Source organism: Prionailurus viverrinus, chromosome B4 (genome assembly GCF_022837055.1).
Source record: "Prionailurus viverrinus isolate Anna chromosome B4, UM_Priviv_1.0, whole genome shotgun sequence".
NCBI lineage: Eukaryota > Metazoa > Chordata > Mammalia > Carnivora > Felidae > Prionailurus > Prionailurus viverrinus.
In genome coordinates this window covers 105,976,656-105,989,618 of record NC_062567.1, presented here as the reverse complement: position 1 = coordinate 105,989,618, position 12,963 = coordinate 105,976,656, and the positions used below count along the sequence as shown (strand labels likewise).

The 12,963-nt window shown below is 33.8% G+C and overlaps 1 protein-coding gene and 1 long non-coding RNA gene across 4 annotated transcripts in view; one reads left to right on the top strand and one right to left on the bottom strand.

Annotated features, from left to right (window-relative positions):
• The window catches only part of LOC125169609 (uncharacterized), a 54,427-nt gene extending 47,675 nt beyond the window's left edge, over positions 1-6,752 (bottom strand). Inside the window, exon 1 of the long non-coding RNA XR_007153745.1 lies at positions 6,670-6,752. This is a non-coding gene — a long non-coding RNA (uncharacterized LOC125169609). The remainder of the gene's footprint in view (positions 1-6,669) is intronic.
• A 146-nt stretch (positions 6,753-6,898) lies between these two features.
• Positions 6,899-12,963, top strand: part of MGAT4C (MGAT4 family member C) — a 223,334-nt gene continuing 217,269 nt past the window's right edge. For all 3 annotated transcript variants that reach the window (XM_047867190.1, XM_047867191.1, XM_047867189.1), the window contains exon 1: positions 6,899-7,016. The gene's annotated coding sequence lies outside the window, so the exon portion shown is untranslated. The remainder of the gene's footprint in view (positions 7,017-12,963) is intronic.

The following is a 12,963-nucleotide window of genomic DNA, read 5'->3' as shown; positions in this document are numbered from 1 at the left end:
GGTACCTCTCTGGGGTCTCTCTTATTGGAAGGGCACAACTCCCAATCATAAGGGCCCCACCTTTATGATCTAACCCCCACCCAAAGGCTTTACCTTCTAAAACCATCATATTGGTCACGAAGTTGCAACACATAAATTGGTGTCTGGGGTTTGGAGTGTGGGGGAAGCACAGATATTCGATCCATAGGAGGGTCCTATATTATGGCATTTCTCAGTTGAGATTTAAATAGCTGCTATGATTGAGAAATACTGGCTTATAGTGCAAACCTAGGAATCCTTTAGAAAGTCTTAGCATTGACCTGTCTTGTAGACCTGTTGCAAAAAAGCAAAAACAACCCCACCCCAAATTAGGTAATGTAAATTAGATTAGCATAGTGCTTAGAGCGAAGTAAATGCTCCAGTTAGTGATGATGATGGTGGTGATATTTTTCTTTCTTTTACTGATATAATAATCCTAATTCTCCTTGTGGTAATGTGGATTTTTCTGTTTGATTTGAAGTCTTCAACTACAAATTTGTAACATGGCAAAACACTGTAAAATGATTAGTAATCTGTCTTTCACTATCTTTGTGTGTGAACATCCATATGTTTGGAGCAGGTGAGTTTTACATGAATAAACCCTTTCTCTTGTCAAATACAAGATAGTTGTGTTAAATTGCTCCTCATCAAAATCTAAATTTAATTTTCAGTTTCTATGAGATTACTGTTGTCCATTATTTGTCAAGAAGGAGGTAGTAGCCTTGATTTGATATAATTTGGGCAACATGAGAAAAAAGACAAAAAAACTGAAGTGAAAGAAAAAAAACTCATGAGTTGAAGTTGTGAAATTTACATCAGGGACAAAACAAAATATATAAGAAATCAAGTGAGGTATCCTTAATTAAGGAGTAATGTGAAACCACAGAAAATACAGTTGTTCAGAGAGCATGGTGAGAAACAAATCCTTTTTCCCACTGATCTTTATGTCTCTTTCAGACATTAGTGATGATATTCCAAGGGAATCTAGTAAAATAAATCTAGTAAAATAAATTAGAGTATATATTAAATTGAGATATCTTCCATGATAAGTTAATGTTTGCAGTTTGTGTCTAAAAACAGTGTGCTGAATCACTAAAACAGCATGAGTTTCTTACCTTCAGTCTGAGAATTCTTATTTCTTTAACATATAAGATGGGAGAACTTTCTCTACCCTTAGTCATTTTCCTCTTCTCCAGGGTAAAATTTACTGACACATAAACATAGTTAAACATCTTGAAGATATTTATTCTCAGAAAATAAAGGTGACATGGCCTAATAATTCTAAGCATTTTCAAAATTTTATCTGCACAGGAAACAGAAATAAAGATAATACACTGAAGCTGCCACACAATAGATTTAAGGTAAGCGTAAAGAAAAAAAAAAGGTGACAGTGGAGAACACGAAGCATAAAAATAAAAGAATACAAGCAAGATCAACAAATAAACATTCTTATCAGATTTGGTTATGCCTAGAATTTAGTAGATTGAAAATATAATTTTTAGGTATCCCTTACTATACCAGGAAGTTGTCATTGATTTATCATCTCAGTTATTTTGAACAGTTTGCACTTTTTCAAAAGCAATATAAAAGTCTTCATGAAACAGAAAGAAAAACATTTCTTCTAAATAGAATAACCTCTGAAATAAGTTTACAATGAAACATTTGGTAGTGTGTTAGCAAAAAGTAATGTTTTAAAGCCACACATTTTAAGATAATTTAAATAATTCCTATTTTTCAGTAGGTTTTAATAATTTAACTTAATCACTTGTTCTTCTTAAACTGAAAAGTTACCTAATAAAAGCATTCACACATGTAAGTTCCTGATATACTTTACATATTCTATTTCTTTAAATAATAATCATAATAAGGATAAACTAGTGTATTAAGAGTGTTTGTGGAATACACAGAGGTGCCATCTTGTGGATAACGCAACCATCGGCCAGTTATTGATGCTATAAGACTTATAAAATTCTATATTCTAATATTCCTAACTGCTCAGAGAAAGTAATAATGTTCACAAGAGTTTAAAACCCGTTTAAATGCCTAAGCCCTGCCTATGAAATTATCACCTGAAGGACATATTCATTTCTTCTGAAGTTAGTATTAACCTAAACCTTATTAATATGTAGGTTGGGGAACATTGGAGGATGGTCTCTCCAGTTTAATTAGCCTCTAGTGCTGATTTGTTTTGATAATATAAATAATTAGTTTAACCACAAAATTGATGTAACAGAAAAAATTGTCAGGCAATTAAATACTGCAATGATTTCAGCTCCTGGGAAATATATAGTATGTAAGTAGAGTAATAAAACTGAGATGTACTTGGCTTGAGCTACAAAACATCTTCTACGTGATTTGTCAAAAATATTTTTATGGATTCCATTTTCTTCATATCGGAAAACATACATTAATAAACGTGTACTCAGAATAAAGCCTAAATTAATTCCTGTAGTTATCTTTCCCTTATATTAAGCTTTTACATGGCTTTAAAGTTAAAATATTTTTCTGTTCTCTGAAACCCATAAGTGTTAGCTGGCCATGGTAGTTGGAAGAATGTAGTAAAATAATGAGAGATGTAGATGAATTCATGATAAAATGTTGTTTTTGTTATTTTCCCTTTCTATGAAGTTGATTTTTTTTTAATCCTGAAAAAAATGTATTTTACTTTTCCACATGTGTATAATAAATAGTATACTCAAAAAAGTGATACCATCTTTTCATTTTTCTTTCTGTAGCTTTATGTTTCAACATTTTTATACTTAGAATGTTTATTTTTTTACATTATATGTTAGATTTCTTACTAATACTATTTATGATAGTAATAAGGATTTTATGTCTTATTATCAATGTTCATACTAGATAGTTGCCGTCTTATTTTTGGCTTTAAATCATATGCATATGTAAACCAATGTTTAAGTATCAAGACTTTACAAGAGGGCATACTGCAAGTAAATCAATGAAAGGCCTTGACCATTAATATCTCCACTCATCCTAAAGAAACGCTACCAAACTATTACTAAAACTTCATAACTTCCACTCATCATTAATTTCAGATGATTACCATCCATCATCAAGAAATACAATTTTTCTGTTCTTATGTATAATCAACTACACTGGAGTGAACACACTGATTTCCAGATGTGATATATGCTATATTTATCTGGAACTTTCTTGAGTGAATAGATGTAATTGTTTGAAACCAAAATATAAATTCTGTCTTAATTAATTACAATGAATTTGAAATTAAATTAACGCATAGAGTAAAGATTATTATTATAAATCAGCATTAATTGAAAATATTTCTACTAGATTTTCCATCTCTGCTATTCATTCTCCTAAGAATTATATTATATTCCATAAATGTTCCTATATTGTACACAATTCAAACATTTATTCTTTCATATTTTATAAGTAAACTCCCTAAAAATTTTACTGATGCAATGAATACTCTTGATCATGTGTAATATTTAAGCAGAGAATTCTGTATTCTTAAAAAATCTTATTTGCTTATTTTAATACTACAAAATTAGGTCCCTTTACAAATGTATTCAGTTATTAATGAATCATGAAGGATGTGGGTATTTGACACAAGGGCCCTGCACAATACCAGGAGTATTTTTATTTCCCAATCTTCATGGTGTCCTATATCTATGTGGAATAGCAGCACACAAACAAATCCAAAACAAAATAAGAAGTTACAATCTGTGTTTATTAAAAGAACCAGAATATACATTTATCTTAAAATGGTAATATCTATCTGTATGCTTTCTATGTGCAAGAGGATATAATCTAAATTGGCTATTTATCTATCCCTGCTATTAAATGTTTATATTATTAAAATTTTATGTGATGTATGAAATGGAGGAGCATACTTTATTTTATAAATAATTATTTTCTCCATGAAATGTCTCCTTAGCAATTACAATGACTTAGCTTTATCATTTGTCTACCAGACATACAGTTGACATTCCCATTGTCCAAATTCATCTTTCTGATCTATCATTCAATTTTATGTCACTTTGATGGCAATGAATCTTTTTCTACACACATTTCCGTCTAAACTCCTATGTTGTTAGGCAGAAATAAATGAACAGCATCTTTCATGTTGGCCCAAAGTACATCCTGACAAATAGACTTCTTGAATCTAGATTCTTGCACTTGACTAAGATGATTAAATCCCAAATAATACTGGGAGGGGCAATAACTGTAAGAAAAGACCACTGAGTGGCACCTGGCTGGCTCAGTAGGTAGGACATACAATTCTTGATTTTGGGGTCATGAGCTCAGGCCCCATGTTAGGTGTAGATCTTACATAAAAATAAATTAATAAGAGGTGCCTGGGTGGCTCAGTTGGTTAAGCATCCAACTTCAGCTCAGGTCAGGGTTCGTGGGTTCGAACCCTGTAATGAACTCTGTGCTGACAGCTCAGAGCCTGGATCCCTGCTTCAGATTCTGTCTCCCTCTCTCTCTGCCCCTCCCCTGCTTGTGCTCTGTCTGTCTCTCAAAAATAAATAAATAAACATTTAATTTTTTTTAATAATAAAAATAAATAAATAATCTACAAACATAAAACAAGAGGAAGGAGAAGAAGGACCACTGAGTGAGACACTATTATAAACCAAGTTAATTTACAACATTATTTTCTACTCTAAATTTTAAGAGTTTTGGGTAATAATATTTCTTATTTTTTAGTATTTTTTAAATTTTTTAAAACTTATTTTTGAGAGAGAGAACAAGTGGGGGAGGAGCAAAGAGGGAGGCACTGAATCCAAAGCAGGCTCCAGGCTCTGAGCTGTCATCACAGAGCCCAATGAGGGCTCCAACCCATAAACAGCAAGATCATGACCTAAGCTGAAGTCAGAGGATGAACCGACTGAGCCACCCAGGCGCCCCTGGGTAATATTTCTAACTTCATTATTTTGAAGACACTAAATTGACTCCTCACTTTAAATACACAAATGCCTTGGGGCGCGTGGGTGGCGCAGTCGGTTAAGCGTCCGACTTCAGCCAGGTCACGATCTCGCGGTCTGTGAGTTCGAGCCCCGCGTCAGGCTCTGGGCTGATGGCTCAGAGCCTGGAGCCTGTTTCCTATTCTGAGTCTCCCTCTCTCTCTGCCCCTCCCCCGTTCATGCTCTGTCTCTCTCTGTCCCAAAAATAAATAAACTTTGAAAAAAAAAAATACACAAATGCCTTTAAAATGAATATATTTTACATAACAATAACATTAATTTCCTCTTCTATTTATGTAAGACTTTTGAATTTACGTAGTGTTTCATACATTGCCTCACTTAATCCCTACAACTTTTTTTTTCTTTTTTGCTGTATGTAGCATTATCATTCTTATTCTATACATGAAAGTTATTAATTTTCCAAAGTTCTCACAAATAGTAGGTGATGAAGCAAGAGTTGGAGGCTGGATCTTTGCAGCCCAAATCTAGAATTCTTGCCCCTGTATCTCACATACAAACCTGCTACTAAGATTATTCAAACGGTTAAAACAATGGTCATGAGAGTCAGAACTTGAGAGGAAATCTTGAATGTATGGTTGATGAAAGCATATTTCATAGATTTTCAACTTTTAGAACTCTGATTGAACCATACAATAAAAATAATTGTCTGTCATTGAAAATGTGAAATAGTCTTAACAACTATGCGCCCTGAATCCGTTATTCACAAAGACACGTATCAACATAAAGGCATATCAGGGCACAGTGGGTGACCTTCCTTTCCCTAAAGGTGAGGATGGATGAAAAGAATTTCTCTCACTGTCCCTCCAGGTGGCTGTACTGTTTGCATGCTGAGCTGCACAGCTTTTAAAGGGCTTGCCCTGGGATATGACTGGGCTGGATTTAGAAGGAGCCGGTCATTGAATAGCTCTGGTAATTCTTGCATCTCACAGTTATGCGGCTGACAGCTCCTTTGGTGGAGAAAGCATAGATATATTTCAAGGTGATGGTAGTTTTGTCCCTCTGGCAGCAAGCTGCTGCGACCGGCTTAGCCCATTATCCCCTTCTCCCACTGGATTTAAGCCTGGGGAGAAGTCCGGGGCTTTTGTCAGGATAGAGAGTAAGGGATGGGTAATTATTCCCTGTTCGTGCTCAGAGAGAACAGCACTATATTCTAAAGTAGCCTTCAATTACTGAAATGGGCTTGTCTATGGTTCTAGTGACTTATAAATTACCCTTTGTAAAAACCAATATTTAACATTACTATTTTGGTGATGTTACACTTTTAATGTCTCACATTTTAAGCTTCATTATACAAAACTTTGGAGATACTGTTTAACATTCAGGGAGTAAAATGCACCTCTATTTTTTTTATTAGAAGATTTAAAAGTATAGATGGCTACTGTGAGCAAATTGATTGAAAGCTCCACTGTATAGTTGTCTACACTGTAATTTTTCTCACCTTGACTTTCTTAATCTCACAGGGTAGTTCTGTAAAATCAATGTAAAGCAATTACAAAATTTACAATTCCAGATGTTATTATTGCATTAACATTTCCCTTTAATATCCATTCTGGGAAATACCTTTCATAAATATTGCCACTTCATAAATATTTAAAAAAATAAAATCTTCACAGATACCAATTAATTAATTATGTAAAACGGTCCTAGCATATTTGAGGGGCAGTATTTTCAGTTTGCTCACCTCCAGGAGCTCAACATCACTTTCATTCCCTTTTCAGCCAAAATTATAGCCAGAGATGAGCATTTCAATTTGCAGCTGACAGTTTAGGGTTAAGATATGATTCCAGGTAACAGAAGCCAATGAGAGTACACCCAGTTGATGTTTGTGACATCATCTTCCAGTCGGAGTACATAGAACAGCTGAGGTAGCGTTCAGTTTCAGCCCCAGTGCCATTATGATGGATGTTTACATCTCTTCATTGAGAGCCAATTATCTCGCTTTTGTGTGAGGCCCAAGGATCACTCATGCTGCCAGGCTGCACAGAGCACTGTTGGATCTAGCTGAACGAATTGTTTTCCCTGTCTCTGGTAAGAGCCTCTTCTGTTTTACCTTCTCTTTCAAAATAAAGGTAGATGTGTCTAACAGAGGAAACAGTGTAAGAAACTGGTGTCAGGGTCGAACAGGATTACTATCCGGTAAGCTTTTAATCAGAACAGCATTTAGCATTATTAAAAGGAAAGGTGGATTTAGCAAAATGAATTGAAAAAGAGCATGCTAACGTTTACCTGGCAAACTAATTTGCAGTAGAAAATGAATGGCAGGTAAATTCAGCTTTTCTTTAGAAAAGGAAAAGAACTGCTACTATAGGATCATTATTTTGAATATGTTTTTTAGAAGAGACATGTGGATATGTAAACCACTCTGCTCCATTTCTTTATACTTTGCTATTAGTAGCAAAGAGTAGAAGTGGTCAACCCCAAGTAGTATTGCTATCAATTTAAAATGAGTCAAAGTTTCTAATTGTTAAATGATAGTTCTTTGGGACAGTTTTCCAAGTTGTATCTATCCAGAAAAACAAAATTTACCAAGTGAGCCAAGTCTTTAGCTTCTGGAATGAAGTTGTACTACTTTGTATTTACATTTGCCATTTTTCATCTAAGAAAATGATGATAGCAAATACTTTTAAGGAACAGTGTGGGAATTATTTTTCTGGAATTAAGAGATGTTAAAATCATTGATTGCATTAAGTACTTTTGAATGTAATAGCAAAATACTGTTTTATGGATTTGTGGAACATTTAAACTCTGACAATAAAGCTTTAAATTATTCAATAATCTATTAGTAGTGATATTTACACCTGAGGATCCTTACACTATTATAACAAAACAAATTTATGTAGAGCTGTTGACTTGCTGTAGATCTAGGACACTGAATCTGACAGAGATCCTGAAATATTAGATACAATAAAAGCTTTTAATTGACTGGAAATGTGCATATGCTACGAAATGAAGAATTCAAAAACACTTTTAACTCCTCAAATATTGTCTGTGATCACAGTGTAAAGTAGCAGACCTTTGTCATTTTAGAGTGGAATGAAGTTATTTATCAAAGACACAGACACGTGTAAATAGCTGGCACTTAATTTAACACATTCTTTTATTTTAATACTATCACCATCTCTTCTAAGGTAATAAAACTTTTGACTAATGACTTATCCATCAGGCTCCAGTATACTCGTGCTTTGCAGATTTATTTTTACTCTACTTTGCCATAGAATATGTCTGCCTGTGGAAGCCAGTAATTTGGATAACTCGGAATCAGGATTTGGAGGTGCTCAAGTTGTACTTCAAGACAGCAGGGATTTCTCAGCTGTGTCACACTTCTGTCTCTCCTACTAGCCCGGTCCTGTTTGGCAGTGCTTGGCATTACTGTTGCTCGAATTGTCTCTTTCAGTCAATCAGGTCTGAACAAAACTGACTTTATAGAAAATGTCAGATGTGTATTAATGGAATCAAAAGCACTGAGCCTATTGTCTCATGCAAAACAGCGTATTATCCACCAAATCTCACAAGCTTAAATTTTTCACAGGGAGGCTTAGTTTGCGTATTCTGTGAATTTCAAAATCTAAAAATGGGAATCCAAAAGTTTTGATAATGTGAATGTGAAAGCATAACGATTCACCACTTTGAAATGAATTTTTTCCCTTAAGTACTTTAAAGTAGAGTTGAATAACCCAAAGGTCTTGATTGTCATTTTCACAGGTTATCAATCTTGACTAGAGGAAAACATTTGTTTCCTAATAATTAATTCTCTAAAAATCTATTTATATCATTCTGTCAGCAATGAAGAAAAATCTTACTCAGCCAATGAACAGTCTAGACATTTAGAATTGTACTTCCTGCTGAATGCTTCTCTTGGTATTACTGTCTGTAATGACAAATACACTGCTTTGGTATTTAGAATCACTCATTTACTTGTTTTCCTCTGAATGACTTTGTACAACATGGATGTGCATGATATGATCTACCTGGTTGGTTAACTTTTTGACAGAAAGGTTTCGTTTTTTATTTTATTTTATTTTATTTTTTTAAAGAGAGGGCATCAATGGGATCATAGCCATTTCCCATGCCACAAACTCCCTGGGAAAAACTCTTAGTATAGGAAGCCACGGGTGGAAAACGTATGATGGTGCACATATTGCTGTGTTCCTTGTCTCCTTTTTAACATATATGTCCTTTGTCCAAGTTAAGTAATCATCTTTTTCTTTTCTTCTTCTTTTGCATTTTTCTTCTCTATATTATCTTATCCAGTTCTTTGTGGTGTACCAAGTTACATGTTAATTAAGTGACAGGTTTTGCAGGTCTTAAGAGTTGGAAACAGTGCACAGGGATAAAAGGTTTCTATTACCTTTTCTGAAGTTCTCTGCATTTCCCAGAGGCTGAAGGTGTTATATGTATTGTTTTCTTTTGAAAGTGGTTCTTCAAATTATATTATTACCTATTCCAAAGTAATATTCTTTTTTCCTCTTATATGCCTTAATCCTCTCCTGGAAATTAGTTTATTTAAGCACCTTCATTAGCTCTTTTAATTATTGAATACATGGATACCATTTAGTTTTCTGCTTTCTTAATTCAAGTACTTGGATATATCATGAATTCTTTGCTTGTCTTAGAAGCTCTGGACCTCCATGGCCAACTTTTTAGTTACTACAAAAAATATAGTAACCATGATGTCATCTTAACTTGAATTTGTATTAGTATGCAAATGCATGGATATTTACATGTAGATTTTATGTACATGAACAGGTTTATATACACTTTAAAATGTTTAAAGTGTTTTCATGGACATAATATTCATTTTCAAAAATTGTTCTGTGATAAAGTAATTTATATTATGCTTCAAAGAAATAGAGACTAATAGTTTTTTTTTAATATTTCTTCATTTTTGAGAGACAGAGACACAGAGCATAAGTAGGGGAGGGGGCAGAGAGAGAGGGAGACACAGAATCTGAAGCAGGCTCTAGGCTGTGAGCTATCAGCACAGAGCCCGATGTGGGACTCAAACTCATAAACAGTGAGATTATGACCTGAGCCTACGTCGGAAGCTTAACCAACTGAGCCACCCAGGTGCCTAGAGACTAATAGTTTTTAACTTGTTGCCAAAGATTACTTAGCCAGTAAATCAGTAAATGGGAAAATCAGGACTCAGAAAAGAATTTTCAAATTTAAATGTCCCCAGTCAATCAATCAATCAATCTTCCTCCCTTCCTCCCTCCAGCCTTCCAAATATCTGACTAATTATGTGGCTTGTGTGTTGCTGTAGTTGTTGTTATTGTTGTTGTTGTTTTTGGCTACTCTGTGCCAAGTAGTCATCTAGGTGCTTGGAATTTATTTATAACTGAGCTATATAAAAGTCCTTGTTTTTTTTCATGTTATATTATTTTTTACATCTGTCAGACTCTCATCTTTAAGTTTACTAAAAATATTTAATGTATTTCAAGGTATGGCAGATATAACAACTTACTAGTAAATAAGAAACATGAGTTGTAAATGATGGATTTATTTGCATTTCTTGTGTTTCCATGTATCTTTAAGTTCTCAGGTATATTCTAACATAAAATGAACTCGTAAATACTTCACACTTGGGCATTACAGAAATTTCTATCAATTATTTTATAACTCATACTTGACTTTGAATGTGATCTCTGCAACTTTACAAAAATAAAATGACTACCTTGCAATGGATTACAAAAATCATTTGGGACAAAGTTACCTTGTATCTGTAGTTTACATTCAGGCAATATAGCTTTATATTTATCCTCTATTTTATAATAAAGTCCTTGATTATCATAATACATTGAGTATACAGTTCTTTGGTTTTAGATAGGGTTTAGATAAGAGTATAAGTAGGAGAGTGAGAAATGGATGAATTTTATTTTCTTTTAATTAAAAAATAACAGTATTTTCCAAATGACAGCAGTTTGTGTTTGAATAAAGCAAACAAGATAACCTGAAGTTTAACATCATTTTTTTTAGTAGTTTGGAATACATTAATAGTGGTTCCCAGGATAGTTGAACTAAGAGTGATATTTACTACCCATTGAATTTATTTGCAGATGCCCAGTGATTTAAAGAAAAAAAAAAAAAAGGCCTGAAATCGAACCTCCTCAGAGAAAATCAATCTGTACATAGAACCTATCCGTTGAAGATAAACCATTTTCAGATGGTATCATTTAATTAGCCACTGAGGAGTCTTATCTAGTGACATACATATAAATCGTGAAACAATTCAAAATTGCCTGCACATACCTGATTTACCACAAAATATTTTACTTTTGTAATATTGCATAATAATAAAGTTATATCCCTGGACTTAGTCCCTTTACTAATGTGCAATGTGCAATGTGCACATTGAAATGTGCAAAATGAAAGTGCAAAATTAGAATGCAATAATTAAGAGTATGAATTAGCAATATGTCAAGGGATATTAAACTGTGAATGTTTTACCAACAAGTGTTACAAGGTACCAGGTCTTGAATTTAACTAATTCTACCTAACAATATTCCAGAATTAATTTTGATAATGTTTATGATAAATTATGAATTGACATAAGACTGCATTTTTTAAATACAAAATTCTACCAAAAGCAGAAGATTGGTTGTTTGTTCTGTGATACTGATTTCACGGTGAGGAACAGAGCATGGTATAAAGATAGCTTGGTCAAAGTCTCCGTTCAGAAGTGACTCTCTACCAATATGCCATGACCTGCTGTAAAACTCTCAGAGGTGTACCATAGCATTTGAATCAATGTGAAAAATATAGTTTTGCTAAAACAGAGAATTCATATTGGTACCGCGAACTCAGATGAAATACTGAGCTGGGTGAAATTTATAATGTGGGGTGAAGCATGATACAATCTGCTGTCATTGGTAGGCTGGTGAATTCCAACAACTTTTCTCAATTTAAATGTGTCAGACAATGATTTGGGGCGCCTGGGTGGCTCAGTCAGTTAAGCGGCCGACTTCGGCTCAGGTCATGATCTCACGGTCTGTGAGTTTGAGCCCCGCGTCGGGCTCTGTGCTGACAGCTCAGAGCCTGGAGCCTGTTTAGGATTCTGTGTCTCCCTCTCTCTGACTCTCCCCCGTTCATGCTCTCTCTCTCTCTCTCTGTCTCAAAAATAAATAAACGTTAAAAAAATTATAAATGTGTAAGACAATGATCAGATGAACAAACACTTCTACTCAGTAGATCAATAAATATCATAAGCCTTCAAAGACACTCTTTTGTTAGATTCTGTATTTACCTGCACTATGGTATGATTATGGTTTCCGGGACCAGACTACCCGAGTACAATTTCTTGCCCCATCCTTTTCAGGCCTTAATTTCTTCATTTAAAAACTGAGAGAAAGAAAAGCAGCCACCTCATAAGATTTTTGTGAGAATTTCATGAGCTAATCTTTTAAGTAATGAGGTCAGTGTCTGTCATAGGGTTTGTGCTCAATCACTGTTGTCTTCTTTTAGTACTCTCATTGACACTTGCTTAGTATTTTATGCATGTGTGTGTTTTAATTGACTCGGGAGTTTCATTGAATCCAACATTTACAAACACAAAACCTTTGGGACATAATCATATTAATTACTCTTTAAAACTTGACACTGACTTCAGGAGATTTTAGTACTAGATATAGCCTTATCACTTAAAGCATGTAAGATGTCTGATATGTCATGGAAATCACAGTTTTAACATAAAAAATGAATTAAATTTAAAATGGATTAAACCACTTTTAAGAGCTTTTTCCAGCTTTAAAATTATATGATATGGGATATCATATATATAAATATACATGTATATTTATAATACATATATACACAAATATGTGTATAATTCAAATGAAAAGTTCAATAACTTTACTTTTGCATTTTATCCTAGTTTACTCTGTCATCACCTTTTATTCCATTAGTTTTCATGAGTTGATGGGAGTTTGAAACTTGTAGTTATAAAAGGTTTTATTTGTTCTCATGTATGTAGAGATCA